We start from the raw sequence: 12,619 nt of genomic DNA on the forward strand, positions 1-12,619 counted from the left end.
TGCAGGATTTGAAATGTTCAGTCATATTCACTCCTCCAGCGAGCATAATTGTCTCTCTTTCATTCAACAGAGCATCTCCCCTTACTCTAGATTAGTTTTTCTCAGTTTGTGGCATTATTTCTCTAGGACAGATTAAATGAAAGAGTTGGTAGGTTGCAACAGGGGGAAAAAATAGCCAGCCTCACTACTGCTTCTATCTGATTTCAATAAAGGCATTTTTATACCTTTCACTGGTAGCTAGTGGCTACTAGCTTTTTTTTTTTTTTGTGTGCTAATTAAATCAAGGCAGTAGAACTCTATTGTGTTAAAAATAGAGATAAATAGAAATGTAAAAAAATATTCATTGTATAGAAAGAGTAAATATAAGCTCTCTGAATTTCACAGCAGATATCTTGCTTGGCTCTTTGTTGTTTAATGTAACTGTTATGTACATATGAATAGGATTAGGACAGTCACATGCAGATTTAACAAATGATGGCTCTGAACTGAATTAAAGGCATGAATTAATTTTCTTTTATCTCATGCATCATTAAATATTGCTGTCTACTGATTATCTATATAATACCTGTCACCTGATAGCAACCACGGTCGTTATGGTAATGTCAAGATTATAATTATAGTCCCTTCTGCAATGTAGTCATACTATGCTAAAAAAATCCTTGAGATGATAGTGTCCCATGCTTGGTATCAGCCCAAACACAAATACATTTTGAGACTGTTGAGGGGAAGATATTTTGTTACTCAGTTATTAACATGCAAGAATTATGTACATACATGTACATACATGTGTACTTAATCACAAAATATGTAGACTTTTGAACTATGGCTTTATTTCATTTGAGATAGACAAAACTTGTCAGAACTTCATATCCCTTGATGAACATCCCTTTGGCTGAGTTTGGGAATTTAGGAATATTTTAAAAATGTAGTTATTGCTCAGAGAAATAATCTTTGTTTGACAGCATGTGTCAGAGTGGTAGATGAGCCCGTACCCCTTTGCAGTAGAGCACGGGGTGCCCCAGGTGTTCTGGCTGCTCCTCCCAAGGTCTCTGTCATGTCAGGAGCTGGTGAGCCCTAATGCCCAGAAGCTGATCTGGAGATCAGGACTCCTGGGAGACACATGTTTACAAGACTCCACAAGGTTGTGGGTGGCAGAAAGAGTGTGGCTTCCCAGAGGATAAAATAGGTCTGATTTCTGTAGAATGTAGGGCACAACTCTGAGGAAAAAAAATGAAGTCATTATCTGGTAGTTTATGCAAATTTTATTAATTTAGTTCACCTATTTTCTTTTAGATTTCAGAGACAATTTTCATTTAATTATAAAGAAAAAGTAATGTCTCATAAGTATACAAATGTATAAACAATCTCTTCCCAAATGTATAAAAGGTTCTAGGAAAAGCATATTGAGGAATCTGTGTGAATGCAACTTGTGGAGCAAATAACTCAGACTAAAAACCCACTACATGTAAAACTAAGAGTATTGTAGCCATTATCTCATTTAGTGCCATCTAACACTATAAATATTATGTTAACCTAATGAATAAAATAGTTGATTATATGTTATTCTTATCTGTAACCTGAAATCAATTATGATCAGCTTAATCAGGTTTGAATGGGCCATACAAGTTTATGTCTGTAAATGAGATACCTATAGAAATAATGAAGTGTTCTTTTATTTCTTATTTTCATCGCTTACACAGTACTATATTGAAATACTCTTTTCTATTAATTGATTTTGAGAACTAAGTTGGTGAACTGCTGTCATATAAATGTTTGGTAATATTTTTACATCAAAATTTGATTTCAAACAGAAGTGTATAAAGCTGGTTTTGTACCAGCCATTCTTGGGCTGGCATAGGTACATGTTGTAGAAATAGTTTTATTCAGATAGTCTGTGGACAGGCTTTTGGCAAGAAAGTCCATAAAAACATTCAGTGGTGCCAAGGTTGTCTGTAGCTGTTAACCAAGGGTGTGTGATGCTGGTGGAAGCTGTCACAGTGCAGGCAGCTGTGTCTGTCAGCTCTTTGGGAACAAGGAGGCAGCTGAGCTCCAGCTGCTCTTTTACAGGGGCCAGCCAATGGCCTGAGTTGTTCTCCCTCATACAAGGCCATTGCAAAAGGCCCCAACTCCTGCATCTCTCTAAGAGCTGCACATTTATGCCACCTTTGCACTCAGTAGCTCATTTATCCTCATCCTTCGCAGACTTAGGGTGGTTTATGCAGAAAGGAATAAGACCAATGGAATCTCAATTAATTTGTTAATTATTTGGGGATTAAGGCCTTAATATTAAGGCCTGATCATTTAAGAAGTTTGGTTGATTACTAGGATTTAATGGAAAATCTTTATCTTGACATTCATTCTGAAATGAATGTTTGAAGATTCAGTTGTTTTCCTCTCAGGTATTAACGGCATTAAACAGTTGGCATTCCAATAGTAAGAAGTTCATGTAAAGGTGCCACAGGAGGAGCAAACCATGCTCATGGGACACAGCAGGAAATATCTATCCCTCCTCATAGTAACGAGCACAGCAGTGAATTAGAAAGAAAGATTCAGCAAACTAGATTGGATCTGTGTAGTCCAGCAGAAATTGCCAAGGATATGAGTCAGACCCAGACCTGGAAGAGACTTTTTCTGTTCTACCACTGCAGCTCTTGTTCTGAAGTTATACCCTCATTAGAGGGACTGGATTTGTTTTATGCTTACATAGAGTTAGGTCTCGCATATATTGTAAAGGCAAATGAAACCTGGGCACCTTTGAGTGGATCTCAGATTCCATGAGTGTGCAAGGAAGTCCATTACCCTCCCACCACATCATGTGAAGGCAAAGATACTTTTTCCAGCCTTTTTCCTTTCTAGGCATCTCAAGGAATGTGCTATGTCTCTTCAAATTTTGCTCCTTTGAAAGCAGAGATTTTTCTGTAAGAAACAAATGCCTTCAGCAATGTGCAAGGATTTAGCCACGTTGTCTTTGCTGTCCTGTGAGGTGTGTATTAGTACTGGTATGGTGCCAGAGCTTTTCCAAGGGCATTGGTAGCTTGCCTAGAGCATCAGTAAGGATCTTGATTTTCCCATTTTGAAGGGAAGCAATAAGACCTATTCCAAAGGAAAATACATGCTTTTGTCTCATTTTTGGATTATCAAAGAGGGGTTTGTTGTCAGGCTCCCATAATTCAGCTGTATGTCTAGATAAACAACCAACTAACTTGACAATTCTATTAATGATTTCTCCCTGGCCCTTCTTTTGCTTCATCACTCAACTGTGTTCCACACATGGAATTACTGAGGTCAGGAAAAGAGAAGCTAGATGGCACTATGGTCCAAAGGGATCATGTGCTGCTGGTGAGCAGGTGAAGCTGTGTGAGTTAGCTGGTCTAAAAAACCTCTAGAATTCAATAAATATCAGAAAAAACAGGGTCAGAATTTTTAGAGTGGAATTAGAGAGAGAACAGGCTCATACAATTGCTTACCTTTTGTGTTTTATAACACAGACTTAAGCATATAAACATGAAAAAGGAAGCAGATGTAACATGGCTTTAAGATTGCCTACACAGATAAAACTGTGAGAAATAGTTTATGCATCATTGCCTTAACATAACTTAAACATATTTGTGATTTTTAAACATATTCTCAGATATTTCTTTTTATATACATTATTGTTTCTGGAAGTAGATAAGCTATGCATCACATGTGTGCAATTACAGAAAATCAACACACTCATCTGATTTGGTCCAGCAACCTAGAGGGGAAAAATAATCCACCCTGAAGCACTCATTAAACCTTCCTTTAATTACTTTAGAGGCGCCTACACTACCAAAGTATACATTTATTTCAAGCAAATATCTGGGGTAGCTATTGTAAGACACTCATTAAGTTGTCTTTATATACATTTATTTTCACTATGATATGTCAGTTCCTATAATCTCTATTTTTTACTATTTTTAGCTAACAAATATATGTAATTCATCCATTTGAAATGGAAGTCAGACAAGAATATATTAATGTAGTTTTTATTAAAACTGCAAGGCAAACTAAAGCCTTTACCTAACTAGTAATTACTATTTAAGAGCACAAATACGCAGTTTAAGCTTAAGAACTCCTTAGAAAAATGTCAAAGTTATTAAAACACAAAACAAATAAACAAAAACATCTGGAAACTCTGGAAGTCTGCGCAAGCAGACAGTTTAAGCTAAAGAATTGCTTAGGAGAATGTCAAAGTTGTTAAAACACAAAACAAATGAACAAAAACATCTGGGAGCTTTGGAAGGAACAAAAACATCTGGGAGCTTTGGAAGTCTGGGGAAGTCTTAATTTGTAATTACTTTAAAATCTCAACATTTAAAGTAAATAGAACCCTGTCAGAGAAACAACTTTGCATTTGTAGTAAAGCCAGCCTCTAGGCCTTTTCATTTGTATCTTGCTTATGCAGTAATAGTCCTTTTTTTTAGAGGAGTTCAATAGTTGAGGTGAGGTAGTGCTGTACAAATTACACAAATGTGCATCTGTCACGAAGAGATGCAAAAAATAACTGATTTAGTAGGATTTTATCATGGCAGAAGGTAGCAAAAAAATACCATATTGTTCCTACAGAGTTCAGTATATCATTAATGTGACAGGAAGAGGTATAGATGAGCATGAAAATAATTTGGAAATGCTAGGAAAGCTTCAAGGTTAGTAGTTGCTAGGAAAACTCTTGCAGAACTTCTGCAAATCCAGCAAAAAAAGCATGAGCAAGATGACTTTAAAAGCTTAATATAATTCCAGAATTTTAATGCTCACAAATTTGCAAGACAGCATGTGAAAGCAAATTCATAGAACTGCAAGCCTACAAGGACAGTGTTAAGGAACAAGCCGGAAAACAAACAGAGCAAAGAAGTTGGAACAAAGAGGAGAAAATGGGATCGGAAGGAATGGGAGAACAAGACACCTCCTTGGAAGTGAAAATGTGATAATGGACATAGTCAACACTGTCAAGAAAATAGGAAGTTTATTGAAGAAGCTTCAGGAGAGACTAGAAGAGAAGGAATCATCTGTGGGCAGAAGGCACAGTGGAGGAAGTTCAAAAGTTTGTAGAGTGTGCTGAGAGGTAGGTGCGTATTAATTCGGGAAGTAGGATTGCAAATTTGAAGAACCTAGTAGAAGCTATTAGAACAACCTCTAGTGGCAAAAAAAAAGTCCTTTAGCTTAGCAAATAGCCAAAAATCAGTTACTTCTAACATGGCAATCTGTTTAAAAATAAGGAAAAAAAAAAGAAATTAATTTCACAGCAATTTTTTTTTACATTTTCCTCCCATTTCAAGATACTCTGAACTTGCCAGCTCCTGCTTTATTGTGTATTTGGTGATTCCAGAGTCCTTTTTAACTCCTGTAGTTAGTACCAGTATACTGGAAGGATGTATTTGAAGTTTAAATGGGAAAATTATGCTTCCCAAGAGATGGGAAACATTAAGGGCCTCCATCAACAAAATGGTGAAGAGGTAGGATTTAGGAATAGAATTCAGAGGAAATTATAACCAAGTCTTTCCCTTCGATCAGCAACATGTGAAAAATTCTTATTTCTGTTAACACCTTTTAGAGACAACACCTTCTTGCTGCTCTGCCCATTTGCATTGAAAACAGAGGTCCTGTAGATTAGCCAGGAAGGGGAACACCATCCAGTGAGTGCTACCATTCCTCCAACTTGTATTCAGACATGGCAGATCATGAGCCTTGTCCTTAGTTAACCATAGATTTCTGCTGCTTCATTAAAACTGGCCTTAATTTATAATGTCTTTAGGAATCACGCATTTTTTCCTTAGTGGGGACTGTACCATGCAGTTTGCACCTGACTGCAGGTTTCAACATTCAAAAAACCTGAGAAACACAGGAGGGCTGATACAGTACCTGTACAGCTGGGAGTTCTGCTTTGTGCTGCCTCAGCAACAAGGAGCGGGACTGTCTGACCTGGCAATGTTTCTGTCCTTTTCTTTTTGCCATTCAAGTGCTTTCCCCCTAGAATTGAAGGAAACTCATATTTTGGTTTTTTTTGATGATGTGCCAAATCCTTTTAAAGTAGTGTGGATGTTGGCTGAACCTTCTGCAGGTTCAGTCTATAGTGGCTAGACTGAATGGAAGCCAAGGAGTTCTCTGATGTCTATTGTAAGTCAAGGGTCATGTTGTATATGGAGCAAAATACATCTATAGTGACAGGAAGCTGAGTTTTCCCTATGTTTTAAATAAACAACAGTAGGTCCAAATTCTAGCTATTGGTGATAGGAAGATCTTGTTGTTCTGTGAGATTTCTGTTTCCTGTGACACTCTATAAGGTACATCTTCTTCATGTTTGCTGGCATTATTTGTGTTTTCTAAATGTGTGATACAGCACATTCTTAAAAATAACTGTCAACTTTGTATTTGTTTTCAAGAAAGTGCTGATACTGAATAAAGTTCTAATTTTGGATTGCAGCAACAGCCACTAAATAGGCACACTCAGCAAGAAATGCAGCATGACTGGTTTTGGATTTAGTGTCATAGGTTAACTGAAGATAGCATGAGTTGATAAATTTAATGTACTTTGAATCTGTGAATGTGTTTAAAAAGATGTTCTAAACATTAATATTTTTAAGCTGCTTATCACACATTGAAACTGCTTATTTTCACTATCCTTGTACAAATTTGTTCACAAGATGGTTCATCAAAGCAGTGTATTTTAAGGGCCATATAAAATTAGTTTATAAAATACTAAAAGTACCAGGATAGGTAAATTTTGGCTGGTGACTGTTCACAGAGAGTCCAAGCAGGGTTTTTGAAATACGTCTAGAGCCTTGTGAGTCTTCTGGCAGAAGACAGACAGTGCATGAAAGCATTAACATTTCTTGAAGTTGTTAGTTGCTCTGAATAAATCAACAATTATTTATTACAGTAAAGATAATTTCTTGGAAATAGCAGGAGTGCATTAGAAATATACAGCAGTCTAATGGGATGTTGTATAGGCTCTCCATTGACATGGCATTGTACAGTGTACTGATTTGAAGAGCAGATCAGAATTTCAGATGATTATTATGAATAAGTTTATACTGCAATAGTCACTTGAAAATCAGTCTTCTGCCATAAAAATTAGTTTCTGGTAAATTAATTTGTTTAACATCCTTGGAAGGTGCCAAGTTAGTGATGTTTATTTCAATCATCTGTAAGTATATGCTGCTGTATTCCATCGCAAATCACATGAGATATTCCCTGTGCTGACTCAGTGTTCCAGAGACACCCAGAGTCAGTTGCCCTGATTCAGGTACACGGTGTCTCCCAGGCTGCCTGCTGAGGAAGGCAGCTGGAGCACAGAGTAAGGGCTGAGCCTGAAAAACCATTGTTCTGCTTGCCTCAGTTTGGGATTCCAACCCAAACCTGCCACTGCCTTTGCAGTTGAGGGTCAGCCTGTGGAAAGACACCCATCCTCCTTTTCATCTCCTGTTGCAACTGTTCATAGTGCTGTAATGGTTTACGTGGGGTGACCCCATCTGCCTGCCCAAGGACTCAATGCAGCTTTCCCAAAGTTCCTCACCCATGAGCTGTAGCCTTCCTTCTGGGACCCAGGGGGTGGGGAAAGGACAGAGATTCCCACTTGCCCCTCACCCTTTTTTTCCTTTTCTTCCCTCTGTTTTCTCTGAGTGTAAGGTTTGACCAGTACTGAAGTTCTAAGCTGCAGTATTTTTGTTATCAGCAGCAATGTCTAAAAGCCACTTACTCCAGTACAGTAGATATTTTTGCTCCCAACAAAGGAGAGGAATGATGAGGAGGACTCCATCTTATCAGAAGGCTATTTAATTACTTTATTATACTATATTATTCTATACTATATTACACTATATTAAATTACATCTAAACTGAATCTGCCAAGCACTCAACTGCACCGAACTGCACAGAATCTTGTGACTGTCAGCCAACAGTCCCAACACACACACACATGCTTGGCCCAGATAAGCCAAGAAAACAAAACGCCATCACTTTGGGTAAACAATCTCCATATTACATTCTGCTTTGGCACAACACAGGCACAGCAAATGAGATAAGAATTGTTTTTCCTTTCTCTGAGGTTCAGAGAATGTGAATCTCAGAAATATTCATGGGAAGTCATGCCTTGCTTTTCTCAGTGAAGAGAAATGTGGCCACGCTCCTGCACAGGAGAGGACAAAGAAGGAGAAGATGAGAACGTTCTTAAGTGGTGTAGCAAGCCAGAGGAAAGAGCCTCGCCGCCCTGTGCCTGCTCTGGCTGCAGCGTTTGCTTGAAGCAGGAGTTAATTTGACCACATGCATTCCTTTTCTTTTTCCTTCAGTTCTAGTCTGGTCTTGCGAAATACAAGAGTTATTCCAGCATAAGTTAAAGAAAGGACTAATATCTAACAGAGATTAGGTTTTTGCTGAGAAAGAATAGTTATAAGCAAGAAATTCTGGAACCATAAGGGCCCCTATAGATCCTCCCAAAATATCCAGAATGCAAGAAGATTTTTCCATATTCATAAACATTGAACTCCATCCATGACTATGATATTAATTTTATATAAAATATTTTGAAGTAATAATGGATGTGAAGGGGATTTCCATTCCCTCCTTTTCACAAGGGTATTTCCACAGATTTCAAACCCTCATGAAACAGTGTCTGCTCTAGTACATATGTACAAAACATGTTCAGATGTGATTGCTGAACAGATGTGATTGCTGTAATAAAAGTTTGTTAGAGACTTTTTACACAAAACCTGTGAGCCTCTGGGTTCATTGCTGAATGATCTGCCAACTACAAGGATGGTTTCTTGCATTTTTTATACCTTCATTCTTATTTAATGACAGTAAGGATTCTTTTAGCAAAACATTTAAGCATATATGAAGCTTCTATTACATAGTTAACTGGAACTAATACCCTCTACTGATGTTATGTATATATTTCAGTATTTTGCACAACTAAAAATCAGAAATACATACCTGTGAAGTAACATCTAATTTTTTTTTTCAGTTTTGAGATTGTGTGATGTTCTGAGAGCCTGCACTGAACTTAGTATCAAGAGTATTAAATCCTATCTTGTTTTGTTTCATTTCACAAATACTACGTTCTGTCCATTTTTATTTTTTTTTCCCTTTATTCTCCTGGAATAGGTTTCAGTTTCGATATATCAGAACATTTTTTCTGAGTACTAAGTAGGTGGGGGCATTCCAACAGATAACTGAAAGAAAGAATAGTAGGAAATCTTAATTAATTGTACTGATTTTGTACAAATCAAGTAACTGAGTGACGCAGCAGGAACTAGGTGGGGAAAGAACAATTGTGCAAGCACACAATACAAAGTATTTGGAAGCAAGGAGTTTGAGAATTTAGCTAGTATTGGAAGTCATAGGACATGCCTGCAAATATGCCTGCTATAAAATATCTTACAGTTCTGCCAGTTTTAATTATCAGGGCAACTGCAGACTACACTCAGTAGTGCCTGGAAGCATTAATGGCTTGTGAAAATGTCACCTGGGTGATCTTGCTAACTTTTTCCAGGTGCTGGTGAGGAAATGTTTGCAAAGGCACAAGAGAGGTGTTCAGCATACTGAATGGGAGATTGGCTGTAATTCAAAGTGTAAGAAACTGACTTTTGGAAAGGCATAATGGAAAGGAAATGAGAACATTTATCATGTGATTTTGAGAGGACTGGAAAAAGTCCCAAGAGCAATTATGGTGATAGGAAATGTGAGACCTGTCAGTGTAGAAGAGAGTCTTTATAGAAAATAAAAGCCGTTTTAAAGTTAGCCTCTGACTGACTGGGAAGACAAAATAAATATGCAAAGGAAAAGTGGGTGTGCTGAAACTAGTATATAAAGGTGCAGGTGATTTCATAATTAAGGAGAAAGATAGTCAAACTGAACTACTGAAAATAAGATTAAAAACCAATTACCAGAAAGAAGAATTTCAAAATAACTCCTTATTTACTGATAGCTGAAAAGAAGTTGAAAGAGGAGAGCGCAGGTACTTAAGAGATGATACTGCAAGAAAGGTTCAGAAGTTTTACATACCTGCTGTGACTTTAAATGCTAGCACTTGTAATTGTTCTATCATGGGAGAATAATCAGTGTTTCATACTTTACATATTTGTAAAGACAGAATGTCAGAACAAGTTACCTTATTCAGCACACTGTCTTCATCGTTCTAGGTTCTTGTTGTTTGCATGGACAAAAGTGCCCAACAGTTGCAGAGAACCAGAGGATGCTGGGCCCATAATAGCCAAGAAGGAAGTATAGACATGTGATAGTGAGGGAGGAAATATTTTAACTTCCTTTGAGTCTGAGAAAAATTTTGCCTGTCTGGAGACCTAGAGCATTGTGCAGATACTGTTCAAACAGTAGCATGTAAATTATTTCAGTACTTGCACAGCTGGGCTTCACCAGTTTTGACCTCACCAAAGTAATTTGGGGCATTTGCAGTACTGCAAAACTTCTTGGCAGTGAGGGAGCTTCCCAAAGGTGCCTTTCTCTTTGTAGCTATCTTCTCATAAGGTACAGGGTTTTTACATGTTTGTGCTCATTAGATTTATACTGTGACTTCCTATTCTCCACTGCATCAGTGGAGACCACTGCCATACTTGGAAGGCATTTGCACAACATCAGATTATCCAAAAAGGAGAAGAACAAAAGGAAATTATTGTACATAAAATTGTGTATGTTGTAAACATGTTAGAAGGCAGGCTCTTATTTTTGTGATTGTACAATATAGCTTATTGTTCATGGGATGTCTAGCTGGCAATGACTGGTACCACAACTAGCTGCTGCAGAATAGTCTAATGTGAGTCAGGTTTTGCCTCATAGCATAGGTTCATCTGGGTTTGAACATGGAGACAAGAGTAGTCACAGAATCATTAAGGTTGGAAAATATCTCCAAGATGAAATCTAACCTTTGAATATTCTGAAGCTTTTGAAACCTCCAGAGCATATACTTTTGTGTATTTATGGTAATCCTTTTATGGTAAAGAATATCCAGTTATCTAATATTAAACAGGCCAAACTTCAGTACTTTTTCCCTGTTGTAACTCCATACTACAAGTGATACATCACACCAAATCCCCCACAGCTAGGAATCACTGTTAAATCTAAATTCTGCACGAGGTTTTTCCTCTCCATAGTCCAATTGTTGGAGCCCAGAGGAGCCTGTGCTGTGGAGGGGCTCACAGCAGGCACTGCTGGCTGCTGGGGCTCAGGCACCTGGGTTCTCCACAGGTGCTGGGCTGTTATCTGTGAGTCCCTCCTCATCCCATCTTCATTAATCTCAGATTTATTGTTTTATAAAATGGCCTGTAACAGAAGAGTTCTTTATCAGGTCCATTTCTAAAGAATAAGTGCTTTCTTTGTGTAGCCAAAGGACTCCCCAGGTGCTGTTCCAGTCACAGTCTCTGCTCAGGGGTGTCATTTCCCTTGAGCTGTCTGGAATTTAGGTTCACTTAGTATAGCAAAACATGGGAACTGCTGTCAAGGGAAATTGCTGTGAGGATCTAGGTCTTCCTTGTAGAAGTGGTTATGGATGTAGGAAATGGGACAAAATGAGTCTTACTTCTTATGTAAAAAAAGTTTAGGAGCTGTGTATGTCCTAAAGCAGTTTTTTTCTGTAGCTCTGTTATTATGTCTTCTTTTTTTAGTCTGTAATCTCAAAGCATTTCCTCACAGTCATGACGATATTACAGCAATTCCTAGTAGTAACAGGATTTAAAAACCTTCTCCTCCCTTGCAGCTTATTCAGAATATAATAGATGTACTGAAATCAATGTGTGTGTTTATATTGTACCTAGGCCAACATGCTTGATGTAGATCACCAAAACATGAAAGACAACTGCCACTGATTAATTTATTGATGTTTTCTACCACTTCTCTGGAGCACTTCAACTCTATTCACTTTGATTGCCTAAGTTAAGCACCTGAATTTTCAGAGTAATGAGCATTCCTTACTAGTTTAATTAGGCAAATGGCAATGTTCGGTAACTTTAATTGTGGCAAAATGAGACAAAGTGCAGGAACAAAGAGTCTCCTTTATAGTCCAATCCTTCACTTCTTACCACAATCAATTAATCTCTCCCAGTATAGAAACAGAAGGTTTCCTGGGGGGAAAAAACATATGTGGGAACATACAAACATACAAACTTCAATTATCTTCTTTCCCATTTTATAGCATGTGGATTTACAACCTTAATAGCAATTTTAAATAAAGTATCTCATTGCAAAAATTCCTTCATAGCATGTCACACTGCCAGAGAGCATGGGAATGCAGCTCCAGCAGCCCAGCTGTGCTGCTGAGCTGCAATGCAGGTGCATTCAAGACTATCCTGGGCACGGGCAAGCAAGAGCTGAGGCTGAGGTTTATTTGATCTGAAGGATTCATGGCGGGTGTGTATGGCATATGCACCATACTTGGATAATAATTCCATTTGGAAATAACTGAAGTTTTTGGTAAAAAAAAAGAATTAAAAGTAAAAATTCACAGAGTTGAGAGTGTTGTAAGGAACATCTTAAAATAAGGCATGTCAACTATATGTTTTTGGATGCAAGATATTAAAAATTATTTTATAAGGGTAGCATTTATACCATGACATCTACCGGGGACTTTGCTGTGACCAGTCTGTTTTTCATG

At 37.7% G+C, this 12,619-nt stretch overlaps 1 protein-coding gene across 3 annotated transcripts in view; it reads left to right on the forward strand.

Moving 5' to 3' along the window:
- VCAM1 (vascular cell adhesion molecule 1) overlaps nt 1-12,619 on the forward strand; it is a 41,039-nt gene that overhangs the window by 6,096 nt on the left and 22,324 nt on the right. The gene's annotated exons all lie outside the window — the stretch shown is intronic.

The sequence above is a fragment of the Agelaius phoeniceus genome, chromosome 8, assembly GCF_051311805.1.
Source record: "Agelaius phoeniceus isolate bAgePho1 chromosome 8, bAgePho1.hap1, whole genome shotgun sequence".
Classification (NCBI taxonomy): domain Eukaryota; kingdom Metazoa; phylum Chordata; class Aves; order Passeriformes; family Icteridae; genus Agelaius; species Agelaius phoeniceus.